General features: G+C 37.3%; 1 protein-coding gene across 1 annotated transcript in view; it reads left to right on the top strand.

Moving 5' to 3' along the window:
• FER (FER tyrosine kinase) overlaps nt 1–15,885 on the top strand; it is a 462,185-nt gene that overhangs the window by 370,671 nt on the left and 75,629 nt on the right. The window lies entirely within an intron of this gene.

Genomic DNA, 15,885 nt, shown 5'->3' with positions numbered 1-15,885 from the left:
AATACAGATAACTATTTCTTAATTACGAAGTGGTATTTTTTCAGTGCCCAGGTCCTCCAAGTACATTCTGTAAGTGTAATCAAGAATTTTAGTCTATTATTAATGTCTGTAACCAATTTCAATTGTCATTCTTGTGGGCGTAAGGCAAGTCCTCATCTAAATAAGAGATTCTACCTTAAATGTGTTCAGTATCAATATGGGAGGTCAGACTGTTTTTTTCATCCTCATTAATAATGTGGTACTTCTAATTCATTTGTAGAAGTTACTTAATCAAAATCAAGAAAATTGCAGTTAAGATAGCTTGTCCCTATCTGCTTTACAGCATACATTTCGTCATGTTCTTAGTCTCGAATGCAGGATGCTGAGTGTGGATTGCAAGTAGTATGTTGCGCACTACCGTTCAGCAGTACCACGGGTTTATCAAGCCTAAATTTCTGTGGGTTTGTGGGTGGTAATGTCCTTAAAATAATGAATTCACATAATATGCAAATAAAAATGAGTTACGTTTTTATTTTAATATCTGGGATGTGCATTGGATATACTTTCTACCAATCCAAATGTAGTTTTGGTTTGGAAACTTTATAAAATGATTCTAAAGTATATATGGGAAAAATAAATATTCCACAGTAATGAAGAAAACATTGTAAGAGACAGGCATAGAATTTTTTCTGTTTATACATTAAAACATTATATAAAGCTATAGTAATTTTAAAAATGTGTGAGCAGAGATATATGCAAAAATATTCATGAAAATAGAATAGAATGTCAAGAGATAGACTGAAGTGTAGGTAGAAATTTAGAATACAGTAAAAGCGATGTTTTAAATCCTAGGAAACACTTACTTTAATAAGTGGTATTGGTATTGGTGGTAGGGCTGGAGTGAGGGCAGAGCAATACAGTTAGATTCTCACACCTCATCTCAGAACAAAATAAACTCCAGATGGAGAATCTTCGTTAACAGTTTGTTAAGGTTAAATAATAATTGTTGGTGTAAAAATAGAATCCCACAAATAGGTACCTTAATACTCTCATTAACTATTCTAAAATCTTCCATATCCCATACATTTATTTATTTTTTGCTCCTTCTGCTTAATCCTAAACATGATATGTTAAAGTCCTCTTTTATTTAGTAATTTTATCAGGATCTCCTTGAATTTCCAAGACTCTTGGCTTTCTGTTTCATTGCTGTGTACTTCCATATACCAGTCAACCAATCACTGTTAAATAATGACCTGGAAAACTGGAGGAAAAATTTTGAAATATATGTGATAAACTAAGACAATATTCCATAACATATCAAGAGTTCCTATAAAACAATAGAAAAGCAAATAGAAAATGAGTGGAGGATGTGAACAAGCTTCTAATTTAGAACATGAACAGGTTAACTTCTAATTAATGTTTGAAAATGAAATACAAATTAAAAACAGTGAAATGCCATTTTCTATCATACTGATAAGGATTTTAAAATTTTTAATTCCTATTATTAGTAAGAAGAGAAAAACATATGCTCTTATAAACTCCTGGAAGAGGTATAAATTGATATGTTTTTTGAACTAAAATTGTTAAAATGTACTAAACTCCTGTAAGAATGGATGCCCTTTGACACAGCAATTCAACTTTTAATAATTTAACTCAAGCCAATAATCAAAGAATATGTCAAATATATATGTACACAGTTAACCCTTGAACAACATATGTTTGAACTGAGCAGGTCTACTTACACTTATACAAGGGTTTTTTTTTGAAAATACAGTCCAATACTGTAAATGTGTTTTCTCTTTCTGGTGCTCTTCATAGTAACATTTTCTTTCCTATCATCTATTTTAAGAATATGGTATGTAATACACTTAAAGCACAAAATACTTGTTAGTCAACTGTTTACATTATTGGTAAGGTTTCCAGTCAACAATATGCTTTTAGTAACTCTTGTTTTAGGGGCATCAAATATATATGTGGATTTTTGACTGAACGGGGTGTCAGAGCCAGTAACCCCTGAGTTGTTCGAGGATCAACTCTAGGTGTTTTTAGCTGTCTGTCATAACATGGGTATAACAGCAAATTTTGGGAAACATCCAAAATATCAACATAGATGGAATCCTATTTTTAATATTGATAGGCATAATCACAATACTAAATAATATATATGGTATGTAATTTTTATAAAAATAAATATTTATTTCTATCTCTGCATAAATATTTTAGAACATATAGCAACATATTAATAATTGTATTTTTATAATTATATTTTATATATGTAATGTATTATATATAATTCAATATATTTATAATAAGTATAAATTGATTTATTATAAATATAAGAATTGCATAGGTAAGGTTTTTTTTTTACATTTATACTTACATCTGATTTCAAAATGATTCAGAGAATAACTTATCTGTATCTTCTATTGGGTATGTCCAATACATATTTAATATGAACCCCTATGCTATTTAAGTTGTTCTAGCCACCATAGGAAAAATGTAAAAAGAAAAAGGTAAAATTGATTTTAATAATACGGTTCATTCATTCAGTATGTGAAAAATTTCTCATTTCAACATGTAGTTAATATGAAATTTGTTATTGTTGTGCACATTTTCAAACTCCAGTGTGCGTTTCATAGTTAGAGAACAGCCCCATTGTACCAGCCATGTTCCAGATGATCACATGGGGCTAGTAGTTGCTGTACTGCACAGTGCACCGTTAGACTGTTAAGCTCTCTGAGGGCCAGGGGATCACTTTTATATCCCCAAAGCCTAATATAGCATGTGGAATCCAAAGCCTAATATAGCATGTGGAATTCAGTAAGCACTTTTAATATTTGAATCTGCTTCCCCAGAGTTGTTTTGTTGTTGTTGTTGTTGTTTGTTTTTTTGGCTTTTTTGTTTTTTGCTACTCCTAACTCAGTAGTTTCCCTTGCTGGGTTGTACTTTTCATTTACATGCCTGGCTCCTGCATTAAACAGTATGCTCTCAAGATAGCAACCATGTTTTATTCAGCTTTTTATCCCTGACATGGCAGACATACAATATGTTGATTAGAAGGAAGTTGAGGAAGAAGAGAAAACTATTTTTTTATGTCAAAGAACTTTTTTCTAGTAAATCAGTCTCTCAAAATATTACATGTTAAATCTTACAAGGTCAAATTGCACTTAGCAATAGAAATTGAAAAACCTCAACTCCTGATTTATCTGGGCTTTAAATTATGCCATCCAAAATGGTTGATTGCTGATTTTCTTTTTGAAGATCAGTAGGGGTTAGAGATTCAGCAACCTTACTTAATATAACCTTGTGCCATGTTGAATAAATTTTACAGCTACAAAATTCTTCCCTGTCAATCCTAATAATCCCTTACTGTAACATAAGAATTTTCCCCTGTGATCCTCAGTGGAGACAGCAGTTGGTCAGCATTAATTATGTAGTGAGCTTTTACTATAATGTTACTTACTATATTCTCCTTATTATACTTTATAATAAGTAATGTTACTCCTTATATTTTCCTTCAACTTTCTTTTTCCAAATTATAGAACACTACTTTTTAAAAATTTACACCATGGAATTTTAAAAATACATTTTTCTAATAGACAAGATAAATCACTAATGTGTTTATTGAGTTTGTGAGCTATCTTCCTCACATAAATGATGTTATAAATAACACTAGTGAGTACTTTTAGTCTGTCAGTAATAATAACTGAACAGCCCTCATATGCCAATATAGTGTTAGTTGCTAAGAGCAAGAAAGTGTTTATATCCTGATGTGCTCTTAGATAATAGTTTTATTTTAGGTAGGGGTCTAGGAATCATTGTTGAACCATGTAAACATCATGCATACTGCTTATTAGAGTAGTCAGATGTGTAAATTAAAATAGCTTTGCTCTTAGACCCAATTCAGCTCCTTCCTGGCCTTGCTACTAGCCCAGCATCTCTAAATCTTTTCTTTCTTTTTTTTTTTTTCCAGTGTTCCAAGATTCATTTTTTATGCACCACACCCAGTGCTCCGTGCAATACCTGCCCTCCTTAATACCCACCACGAGGCTCACCCATCACCCCACTCCACCCTCCAAAACCCTCAGTTTGTTTCTCAGAGTCCACAGTATCTCATGCTTCATCTCCCCCTCCAGTTTCCCCAGTTCACTTCTCTGCTCCATCTCCCAGTGTCCTCTGTGTTATTCCTTATGCTCCACAAATAAGTGAAATCATATGATACTTTACTCTCTCTACTTGATTTATTTCACTCAGCATAATCTCCTCCAGTCCCATCCACGATGATACAAAAGTTGGGTATTCATCCATTCTGATGGGGCATAATATTCTATTACGCATGGACCATATCTTCTTTGTCCATTCGTCTGTTGAAGGGCATCTTGGTTCTTTCCAAAGTTTGGCAATTGTGGCCATTGCTGCTATGAACATTGGGGTACAGATGACCCTTCTTTTCACTACATCTGTATCTTTGGGGTAAATACCCAGTGGTGCAATTGCTGGGTCATAAAGTAGCTCTATTTTTAATTTTTTGAGGAATCACCACATGGTTTTCCAAAGTGGCTGCACCAACTTGTATTCCCACCAAGAGTGTAAGAGGGTTCCCATTTCCCCACATCCTCTCCAACACTTGTTATTTCCTGTCTTGTTAATTTTGGCCATTCTCACTGGTGTAAGGTGGTATCAATGTGGTTTTGATTTGAATCTCCCTGGTGGCTAATGATTTTGAACATTTTTTCATGTGTCTGTTAGCCATTTGTATGTCTTCTTTGGAGAAGTGTCTGTTCATGTCTTCTGCCCATTTTTTGATGTGATTATCTGTTTTTTGGGTGTTGAGTTTGAGAAGTTCTTTATAGATCTTGGATATCAGCCCTTTGTCTATAGTGTCATTTGTGAATATCTTCTCCCATTCTGTGGGTTGCCTCTTTGTTTTATTGATTGTTTCCTTTGCTGTGCAGAAGCTTTTGATCTTGATGAAGTCCCAAAAGTTCATTTTCGCTTTTGTTTCCTTTGCCTTTGGAGACATGTCTTGAAAGAAGTTGCTGTGGCCAATGTCGAAGAAGTTACTGCCTATGTTCTCCTCTAGGATTTTGATAGATTCCTGGCTCAGATTGAGGTCTTTCATCCATTTCGAGTTTATTTTTGTGTGTGGTATGAGAGAATGGTTGAGTTTCATTCTCCTACATGTAGTTGTCCAATTTTCCCAGCACCATTTATTGAAGAGACTGTCTTTTTTCCACTGTATATTTTTTTCTTGCTTTGTCAAAGTCAAACTCTCTGTCTTTGCAGATGACATGATACTTTTATGTGGAAAACCCAAAAGACTCCACCCACAAACTATTAGAACTCACAGCAATTCAGTAATGTGGCAGAATACAAAATCAATGTACAGAAATCAGTTGCTTTCTTATACACTAAGAATGAAAATATAGTAAGGGAAATTAGAGAATCAGTTCCATTTACTATAGCACCAAGAGCCATAAGATACCTGGGAATAAACCTAACCAAAAAGGTAAAGGATCTGTGCTCAAGGAACTACAGAACACTTATGAAAGAAGCTGAAGAAGACACAAAAAGATGGAAGACCATTCCATACTCATGGATTGGAAGAATAAACATTGTTAAAATGTCTATACTGCCTAGAGCAATCTATACTTTCAATGCCATCCCGATCAAAATTCCACCAGCATTTTTCAAAGAGCTGGAACAAACAATCCTAAAGTTTTTATGGAACCAGAAAAGACCCTGCATTGCTAAGGAAATGTTGAAAAAGAAATACAAAACTGGGGGCATCACATTGTCTGATTTCAAGCTTTACTACAAAGCCATGAACACCAAGAGAGCATGGCACTGGCATAAAAACAGACACATAGACCAGTGGAACAGAGTAGAGAGCCCAGAAATGGACCCTCAACTCTATGGTCAAATAATCTTTGATGATGCTTCTATCAATAGCACTTCACCTAGTTCTGCTGAACACAAAAACCCCTGAGAAAAGGGATATACAGCCTCTGTTCTGGCAGAGTTCACAATCTTTTCTAGAAGAAGGAACAGCATATGCATATGTTAGTGAGACAACTGTACTCGTAAGGGTATGTTCCTAGAAACAGGATCAATACACAAGAGGAATGATTCGCATTGTCTGTGGACATCAAGGACAACTTTGTAGGGTACATGGCTCAGGGATAGAGTCTTAATTTCCAAATGGGAGGTCACCACCAGTCTTTAACCAGTCAAGTTTTTCTCGTTAAATCGTGAACTCCATAAGAGCACAGACCTTGCATACTTTATTGACCACTGTTTCTTCAGAGCCTAGCATACTCATTAGTGTTCTGGGAGGTATTGCTGAAGGAACCCACTGAGGACAGGAAAGAGCATACCAGGTAGAGAGGTAATAATCTACATTAGTTGTATGGGAAACCATAACTTGTGGGTGCTCTTGGAGCAAATCAGAAGTAGAAGAATGGTTAGAGATAAAACTGAAGGGACAATAATAATGATAGGTAATACTTAATTAGTGCTAAAGCAACACACATTATTTAAGCACTTTATATAAATATTAATTCATTTATTCCTCACAGACATTCTTGAAGTATGTGTTATTATCCGCCCCCCCCCCTTTTTTTCTTTAACAGGTGAGAGCAGTGAGGTCCAGAGGAATAGTTTAACCTGCTGTCATGCAGAGAAGTTTGGGTATTACAGCTGTCAATGGAACACATGATTGATTTTGAGCAGGGGAAACAAGATGACATTTATTTTGGGCAATGAACAGGGACTCCCTGACTCACCAACACCTTATAGATAAGGACACAATAGAGTCATTTTCCAAAATTATCCAGGACTCTGTCACTCCAAACCTGATTTACTCCCATTGCTTTATAAATTGTCCTTATTCCTCACCTTTTGGTCTCATTCCTTTGGCGTTTATTGTCCCATGGACTTTGGCTGACTTCTTGCTGTGGCTGGTGACTTCTGCCACAGCCAGGTGGGGTTCTTTCTTTTTTTCTTTAATTTTATTTAAATTCAATTAATTCATATATAGTGTATTATTAGTTTCAGAGGTAGAGTTAAGTGATTTCATCAGTTGCAGAAACACCCAGTGTTCATTATATCACCTGTCCTCCTTAATGCCCATCACCCAATTACCCCATCCACCATCGACCTTCCCTCCAGCCACCCTCAGTTTGTTTCTTATAGTTAAGAGTCTCTTACAGTTTGTCTCCATGTCTGATTTCGTCTTCCTCTGTTTTGTTTCTTAAATTCCATATGTGAGTGAAATCATATGATAATTGTCTTTCTCTGATTGACTTATTTTGCTTAGCATAATACCTTCTAGTTCCATCCACATTGTTGCAAAAGGTAAGATTTCATTTCTTTGATGGCTGAGTATATACATATATATGTATATATATATATATATATCATTTATATGATATGTATATATATCTCATCTTCTTTATTCATTCATCTGTCAGTGGGCATATGGGCTCTTTCCATAATTTAGGTGTTGTAGACATTGCTGCTATAGACATTGGGGTGCAGGTACCCCTTTGGATCAGTGTTTGTATCCATTGGTAAATACCCAGTATTGCAATTGCTGGGTCATAGAGCAGCTCTATTTTTAACTTTTTAAGGAAACTTCATACTTTTTTCCAGAATGGCTACACCCGTTTGCATTCCCACCAGCAGTGTAAGAGGGTTCCCCTTTCTCTGCTCCTCGCCAACACCTATTGTTTCCTGACTTGTTAATTTTAGCCATTCTGACTGGTGTGAGGTGGTATCTCATTGTGGTTTTGATTTGTATTTCCCTGATGATGTGTGATATTGAGCATTTTTTCATGTGTCTATTGGCCATTTGTTTGTCCTCTTTGAGAAATGTCTGTTCATGTTTTCTGCCCATTTCTTGACTGGATTATTTGTTTTTTGGGTGTTGAGTTTGCTAAGTTCTTTGTAGATCTTGGATACCAGCTGCAAGGTGAGATTCTAATAAACAAGTCCTCTAAAGTTGAAAAGACAGTAAAGAAACTCTTTGTAAAGTTCTCCTATACTAACTTCCTTCCTTCTGCTTGGTCTGGGCCATCCCATGTCTGTTCATGAGTCATACTGATACAAAATTGGATAGGAGATAACTTCAACTGTAGGAGATTTTTAAAAAAGAATTAGTGTACAGATATTAAAAAAAAGTGTTTTCATTGTTTTTTTTCTGTTTTGGAAATGTTTCCAAGTATGTGTGCATATCACATACAAAATAATTTTGGAATATTTCTCACAATTATTCTCTAGGCCATACTCTTTTGAAAGACAGTCTTGAGACTAATGATAGCAATTACATTTATTTAGCTAGTTACAACTTACAAATTACCTTCATGAACAGCTTCTCATTTGATCCTTACAGTAACCAAGGGAGATAATTATCACCATTTTATAGGTGAAAGAACAGAGATTTAGTGAGGATACATGGGTTTCCAGAGGTTTAATCTGTACTTCCTCATTTCAGATCTGTCCTTTTTCCCTACAATACAAAATATATCCATGTTTTATAAGTTTACTAAATCAAAACAGTATTTTATTAATGGTAGAAACATATGGGTTTCTAGTCCAAACTTTAAGTTAGTTATCTCTGTTGTATTTGTATAAACCAAGTCACTTCTCAACTCTGTGGTAAGTAATAAAGTTTCCTATAGCATTCCTATGGTCATAAAAGAAATTTTGATATTGTCAATATAAGGTAAAGAAGCCTCATCCTAATGTAACACTGAAGTAACACAGGCTGTACAGTTTGTATAATCTAATGCTGGAACTTAAATTTTCCTAAGTTGCTTAATATCTTTGAGAGGAAATTTTTTAACTGTATCTTAATTCTAACAGTGGCTTTTATAAATAGTGTACTTGGTTTGTTCAGTTGGGCCCTTACTGAATTCTCTGAGGGATGAAGGAGGAAACCTGTAACCTAGAGTAAGTCATAAAGGGCCTAGGACTTACTCATGGCTTTCAGAAGAAGAAAGGGGATATGCCAGAGGCTGCTTTGTGTCTTCCTCAACACCACACCAATCAGTGTGCCCACACACCATGCACTCACTGACTCTCCCTTAACTTTCACTGAAGTTGTATAGTTGTGCCATGATTGTTTCTGGCCAGCTTTCATGCCAGGCAGTTCTTTCTCTCTTGAAATGTCTCTAGAGCCTCTGGTATGGTACCAGTCTTGGTCTGGCTTTTAGGAATTTGGGAAAGTACAAGAGGAGGGCAAGACTGGTTTCCAGTTATAGGGACGAGGGCCGTGGGGGGATCCCAAGATGGTGTTCAAGGTGAAATCCAGCTAATTAACCACAAACTGATGTGATTAACTTTCTATCCAGAGACACCAAAAAGAAAACTAATGTCTGATGGAAAGGAGCTACAAATAGGGGTAGAAAGATCAGTGGTTAGGGTATGGTGAAAGACCCATAAAAGATAAGCACTTTTTACAGTGCCTCAGTGGCATCAGACCTATGAGAAAAGAATCAATTAAGAACCCTAAAACCTATTTTTCAACCCCGCTCTAGTCTTTGGGGCTTGATCTGCCAGCCTTGATTCTACTCCTTTCTTAATGGACTTGGCCCCAAGCCACTGAACTTGGGAAGGATAGCCTGTCCTAATTCCCCCTGAATACATTAACAGGCTACCCTCCAGTTTTAGCCCCTGACTAGTGCACTGACTGGGTCTTCCCAGTTTCCTACATCCCGGCTCAAGCCAGGAGACTTTCTGTCACATTGGACCTGGAGGGACTTCTGCCATGGGAAGTGTATGAGAGGATTTCAGATGTAGGGCTACAACAAAGGATGTGCAGGAAAAGGAGAGTGGGGAAGAGAGGAACAGCTACTCTACCTCTCAGCTTAAAAAAGAGGAAAATAATTTACCTTCTTAAAATGCTCATGGGATACTTGGAGGTCTTTGGGATGTTTTATAATTCATATTTCATTACCTTACATGTTTCTTTTCATGGGCATTATCAAAGACAGTAAGGTATTAGAAGACAAATTCGGTGAGACCTTAATGTCAGCTAAAAGCCTTAGACTTTGTTACTTTCCCCCAGAGCTTCTGTTTTTCTTGTTTGAAACACTATTACGGCCTCCGAAATTCTTCACTTCTCTAGTTCTCCTACTCACTTTTAGTACGCAGTCAGCTGTCCCTGAGTTTCCATCTGACATTTCATAGGCTGGGGACTGTGAAGTCACTTAACCCTCTCTTTGTGCTTAGGAGGTATTAGAGTAGTCCCAGAAAGAAGGGAGGACCTAGTCTATGACATGTGCAGTGTGAATGCCAAGGAAGGGTTTAACTCAAGAACTTCTTCAGAGGAAGAATAGTTATAAATTGTTGACATGATAGAGTAAAGGAGAGAGGAGAATCAAAGAAGATTTTGAGACTGGATTATGTTATGGTTAGGGGCCCATGACAATTCATGGACCAAGATAGGGACATATTTTGTGGGGAGGAATGATTTGACACTTGCTTTGGACTTGTTGAATTTGACATACTTGTGGAAGAGGAATGTAGATGAGTCCCCCATGGGAGTACAAGATATAAAACTGGGATCTGTTGACCTCTGTGATCTTGAAAGCCATGGGAGAGAATAAGATTGCCTAAGGAGAGGGAGGAGAAGGGGCAGCAGGCAAGAACAACATTTAAGGAATGGGAAGAAGAGCCATTGGAACAGAGGGTCCAAGTCTTTAATATTGTCTATCAAAATCTTCCTTGTCTCTCACAGACTCCATCCACACACCACCACTCCCTAAAGGACAGGGCCCACGTTTTTACATCTCATTCTTTATAACCTAGAGACCTTGCTGAGGGATGGTTTCTATTGAACATTAGCAAGAGAGCATTTTTAAGGAAATATAGTTTGTCACTTCATTTTCAGATGTCTGAAGTGGCTTTTACTTCATTTTATCTTAATCCATTAAGATTTAGAGGTGTTTTGGTTAAAGTAGCATAAAAATTGTAGTAACTATATGCCCTGTTCTGAAAGCAAACCACCCAGTTTTCTTTTGGATATGATATGTTGATATGGGAACACACATTTTGCTGACTTATTCTGAAGCTTAGTATTTTGATGAATTGACCTGGGAATAAGAATTGATAGAAAATTTCTCATTTTTACAATGGCTGAAGGAAGTATCAGTTAGGAAGATGGGCAGCCAATTAGCTGACAGCATCAGCACAGTGCTAGATAGATTGAAATAAAAAAAAATTGAATTGAGGAGAGAACACTGCTATCAATTACCAGCTGACTGGCAAGTATGTTATTGAATCACATTGAAATAAAAGCCAAAACTTTTTTCTCTGACTCCCCCAAAAGCCTAAATTGCAGATAGCAATAGTACCAGGTAAGCAAAACAGTGCTCTCTTATGTAATATGTAATATTATTAGTTTTTTGTTACCAGCAGGGTAAGCCTATTTTTATTCTGTGCACACAAAAGCCATATTCATATTACATAAAAAAGCAATGCATTATTTTAGTGACATTTGATAGTGAATCAAATAAAGCTTTAAATAGGAAAGAATGGGTTAGAGTAGAACAGAATTTCACCTTTAGTAAAATAAAATCTCATTTCCCTTTTCATTATATTGGATAATTATACCAATACTACAAATAAAGACATAGTACAGAATATATCCTTTCTGAAACATTATTAAAGTTGTCTTGAAATGGGCAACTTACCACATCATTAATCATAAGGTCCACCCATTTCTTGCTCATATTGACCAAATTTTTCATTTAAATCCCAGGGGAAAGAATTTAGCTGTCATTTGTAAGAGTATATATGATGAGTTGTATTTTTACTAGGAGCCCAGAAAACAGAAAAACAGTATTGTGAAAGACCTGTGTATCCAGAAAGTAGGTCTTTTTAAAATCATCACCGCAAAGCTATCGATGTTTGAGAGAGCAAAAAAGAAAAAAATACTTAATACTAGAGCCTGTTGAGTTGATTTTGGTATTTGATTTTGCTTCTTACAAAAGTCTTAGGCTTCAAATGTGTTTTCCTTTAACACTGCTGCTAATGATAGGGTAATGTTAAAGTCTCCATCTTATAACTGAAGACATTAGGAATACACAGAATGGGCCTTTCTCAGTCTGAGTCATCGGATAATAGGGTCGAGTATATTTTAAATTGTAATGAATTGGGAGGCAAGAGGTTGTTGTGTGGTGGACATAGACATCCTCATTTATGTAAGTGGGGAATTTGAGAGCAGAGCAGGAACCTCATAACTTATTACCCTTCAACTCAGAAGCAGTGCTTTTGAGACGCCAGCATTCATTGAGAAGCAGGGAATCTCAAAAGCAAAAGTCCAATGAGAAGTCTTCTGAAATGGAACTCTGGATCCGTGCTCTGTGATAGTTCCTCCTCTTCCGTATTTCTTGAGCATTTCGTGTTTAGAGAATGGAAAATTGGGGCGCCTGGGTGGCTCAGTGGGTTAAAGCCTCTGCCTTCAGCTCAGGTCATGATCTCAGGGTCCTGGGATCGAGCCCCACATCGGGCTCTCTGCTCGGTGGCGAGCCTGCTTCCCTTCCTCTCTCCCTCTCTGCCTGCCTGTCTGCCTACTTGTGATCTCTATCTGATAAATAAAATCTTAAAAAAAAAAAAAGAAAGAAAGAGAATGGAAAATTGTAGGAACTAGAAGCTACATGTGAGCAACTCTTAGGGTCTACTATCAGGTGTAGGACTGAATGGAAGCCAAACTATATCAGCATCTCTAGAGGGCTTAGAGTTTGGTCTCTCTTGTGTCCCTAACACGATGAGTTCCACATGACACTAGAGAGGACCTATTTCATATGTTGAAAATATAAATTCAACTTCCAATCTCTATTCTCTCACAAGCCATGTTAATATCCTATTTCCTCAGGAGTGTGTCAAGTATTTATTAGGAATAAAGGAAACTCTTGAAAGAGTTTCAAGTTTAAAGAACTTATACATAAAGACAGCAGTTTTGGGTTTGGTTGTTTTTTTTTTTTTTTTTCCTGCATTGGACTGACTGAAGGTTCACTAAACTGAGATATCATAGGAGGAACTGTAGGCCAACTGCAAATATCACCGATGCTCTAGGCATCACAGAGGACAGGGAAGCTTTTTGCCTTTGTACCAGCTGGGAGAAGCTAGATTATGCTTCAATAACGAATAACATGTGGCTCTTGGAAACTTAAAATGCCTAAATTTATTTCTCACTACATTCTATCATAGGTCAGAAAAATTGATCTGCTCATAATACGGGAAGGGGCACAGGAAGATGGAGTCTATTGCTTCTACAATCTCAGAGACAGAGAACTTGCCAAGCCATGCACTGACTCTTAAAGCTACTTCCTAGAAGTGACAACACTTCTGTCTCGATTTCAGTGACTAAATCAAGTTACATAGCCATGCCTGCGTTCAGCATGGGGAGGATGTACGATCTCCCTGCAGAGAGAGGCACCCTGCACTTGTGCCCAATAATAATACCACACCTGCAATTTTATCTGCTCTGCCAATGGGGTGTAGTTTTCAGAACAGTTTTGTCTGTTTATTGTGTTTTTAAAAACCACCAGCTTAAAAAATCTAGGTACACCAAGTGGGAGAAGGCTTGGATTTCAGGACCTACTCTTTCCATTATGACTACCAGAGTATGGATCCCAAGGTCCTCTCTTCCCAGCTTATCAGCACCAGTGAATTTTCCATGCAAATTATCACCACCTCCCCCCAACACCATGGATTTTTCATAGTAGCTTTGGGCTCAGGGGAAAATAGCATTCATAATCATCTCTGTTAGGAGACTGAAGATGAGAGAAGGGCGCAATGAACTGCTGGAAATGCCTGTTTTCCTTCTATTAGGTACTTAATGGGGTTTGTCATTGGGAATTGCTTTTTACATAAGTCACAGAAAAAAATTAAAAATAAGTTGTCATTTAATATTTGAAATCTCAGTTCCACTTCTTCCTTTGCTTGATTCTAATAATCTGACCCCAACTCCATTCTCCAATGTTTTTATTATATAAACTATATAGATGATGGGAGGGGATACTGTTTGATGGTTAGCCACTGAGCAGGTGTGGGAATTACAGAAACAAGGAGGCTTCAATCTGGGAAGTTTTCACAGACAAAGTGGAATCTGACAGACTATGAAGCTTATTTTAAAAATTAAAATGGTAAAGTTACTTGAGGGAAATAAAAAGAATGACATGTCTCCGTGGAACATTTCTTAAACAACTGTTGTATAACAGGCTCTGTTCAGGGTGTCAGAGAGCCAAAGAAGAGTAAGAAATGATCTTCCCTTGGAAGAATTACAAACAGCACACCTAGCGCGTGCTATGGTTTGGGGAAGTTTGGAGGGGGACTTACCCAAAGGCAAATTCAGCGAACAAAAGAGGAGAGGATGGCCTGGAGAACAGGAAGAAAGGAAGCAGCGGCCCTCCCAGTGACTAATCAATATTATATATACCTTAGCTCTGAGCTCCTTTTACATTTCATTTCGACCTCTTCTGGGAAGTGCTGTGTTTTGTATAAAAATGTGAGAAATATACAGAGGATTGTAGTTTGTATTCTAGTAGCAGATACTTACTGAAGGAACCTGGAAATTTCATCTCTTCAGTGTTAGGGAAGTGGATGGCTAGACAGTGACAAAACTGTCTTTATTTTTGTTTGTATTCTGTCACTAAAGGGGGGATGTGGTTACTCTATGACAAAGGCAACATCCTTGCATCCCTTCTGGCCACTCTAATTTAGGCAAGAACCCATCTATGTTGAGTGATCTTTTCCTGTTTCATTAAAAAGGAGTTCGGGGTCAATGAAAAATGCTAACACTCTGTCATGCCATTAAGTACCTTGGACAGTGCCAGTCAGCCCCTGCAGCGATCTTGGGAGCATCAGGAACAGTTATATGAGAGAATAAGACGTTGTGCTGCTTGAGCCAAATCCACTGTGGGGGCACAAAGTAAAGAGCTTGCTGTGTGCAATAAAAGTCTTGATTGTAGACACAGATACTGAGTAGTCCTCTTGCCAGCCTAAAAGATGGATGGTCTAATTAGTCTTGTGAGAACTGAGTTAAAGAAAGGACAGGCAAAAACATTTGAGGAAAACAGAGCCCTAACTAGGGTCCAGTATGAATAAGTGTTTCTTTAACCTGACCTATATTTCATCTCAGACCTTTCCACCAGCCAGGCCTGAGCTCACACTTCCAAATTCAAAGGTCTCCTCTGCTTAGTGTCACCTCCTCAGAGGCTTTGCTGTCATTCCCACTAAGAGTCTCCACCCACCTCACCCCTCTTATGCTCCATTCCCATAGCTGCTCCGTTTTTCCTAATAATATATATAACTATCCGTGCTTGCATTGCTTATCTTCTTGTTTATTATTTGTGTACCCAACTAACTTGTAAGCTGCACGGGGAAAGGAATTACTCTGCTTATTGCCATGTCTCAGGTATGTGTTCATTGTCAAAACACGTATTCACCACAGAAGCATGTTTGGAGCCAACACATTTTCCCTGATGTTTTATATAGCTGAAAGTAGAGAATTCTCTGGACTCCAAATCCCTTCTTCCCTGCCTTTGTTTTTCCTCATATTCTTCATCCTACCATTTTTTTCCTGATCATTGTTTTTATAGAAGTAAATGGCATGAACATATTGATCATTTTATGAGTCAAATATGAATGTAGATCCTTTGTCTCAGAAGTTGTTTGGGGATCCTTTATGAAGTACCCACTGGAAGATAGTAAACATGCATTCTGGCTGTTGTGTTGGCGCCTGTCACCAGCCATGGTGATGAAGTTCTAGAACCTAGGTGAGGTTCAGTGAGGTGAGGTCCAGAGCCGATGAGCAAGAAAGAATTGTTGAGACATCTTTGGTGCAAAATGGTGGTTTATTAAAGCACGGGGACAGACCCATGGGCAGGAAGAGCTGCT

This window comes from Martes martes, assembly GCF_963455335.1.
Source record: "Martes martes genome assembly, chromosome: 5".
NCBI classification, from domain to species: domain Eukaryota; kingdom Metazoa; phylum Chordata; class Mammalia; order Carnivora; family Mustelidae; genus Martes; species Martes martes.
Note: the sequence above shows the minus strand (reverse complement) of the source record. Positions and strands in the feature narration are given on the sequence as shown.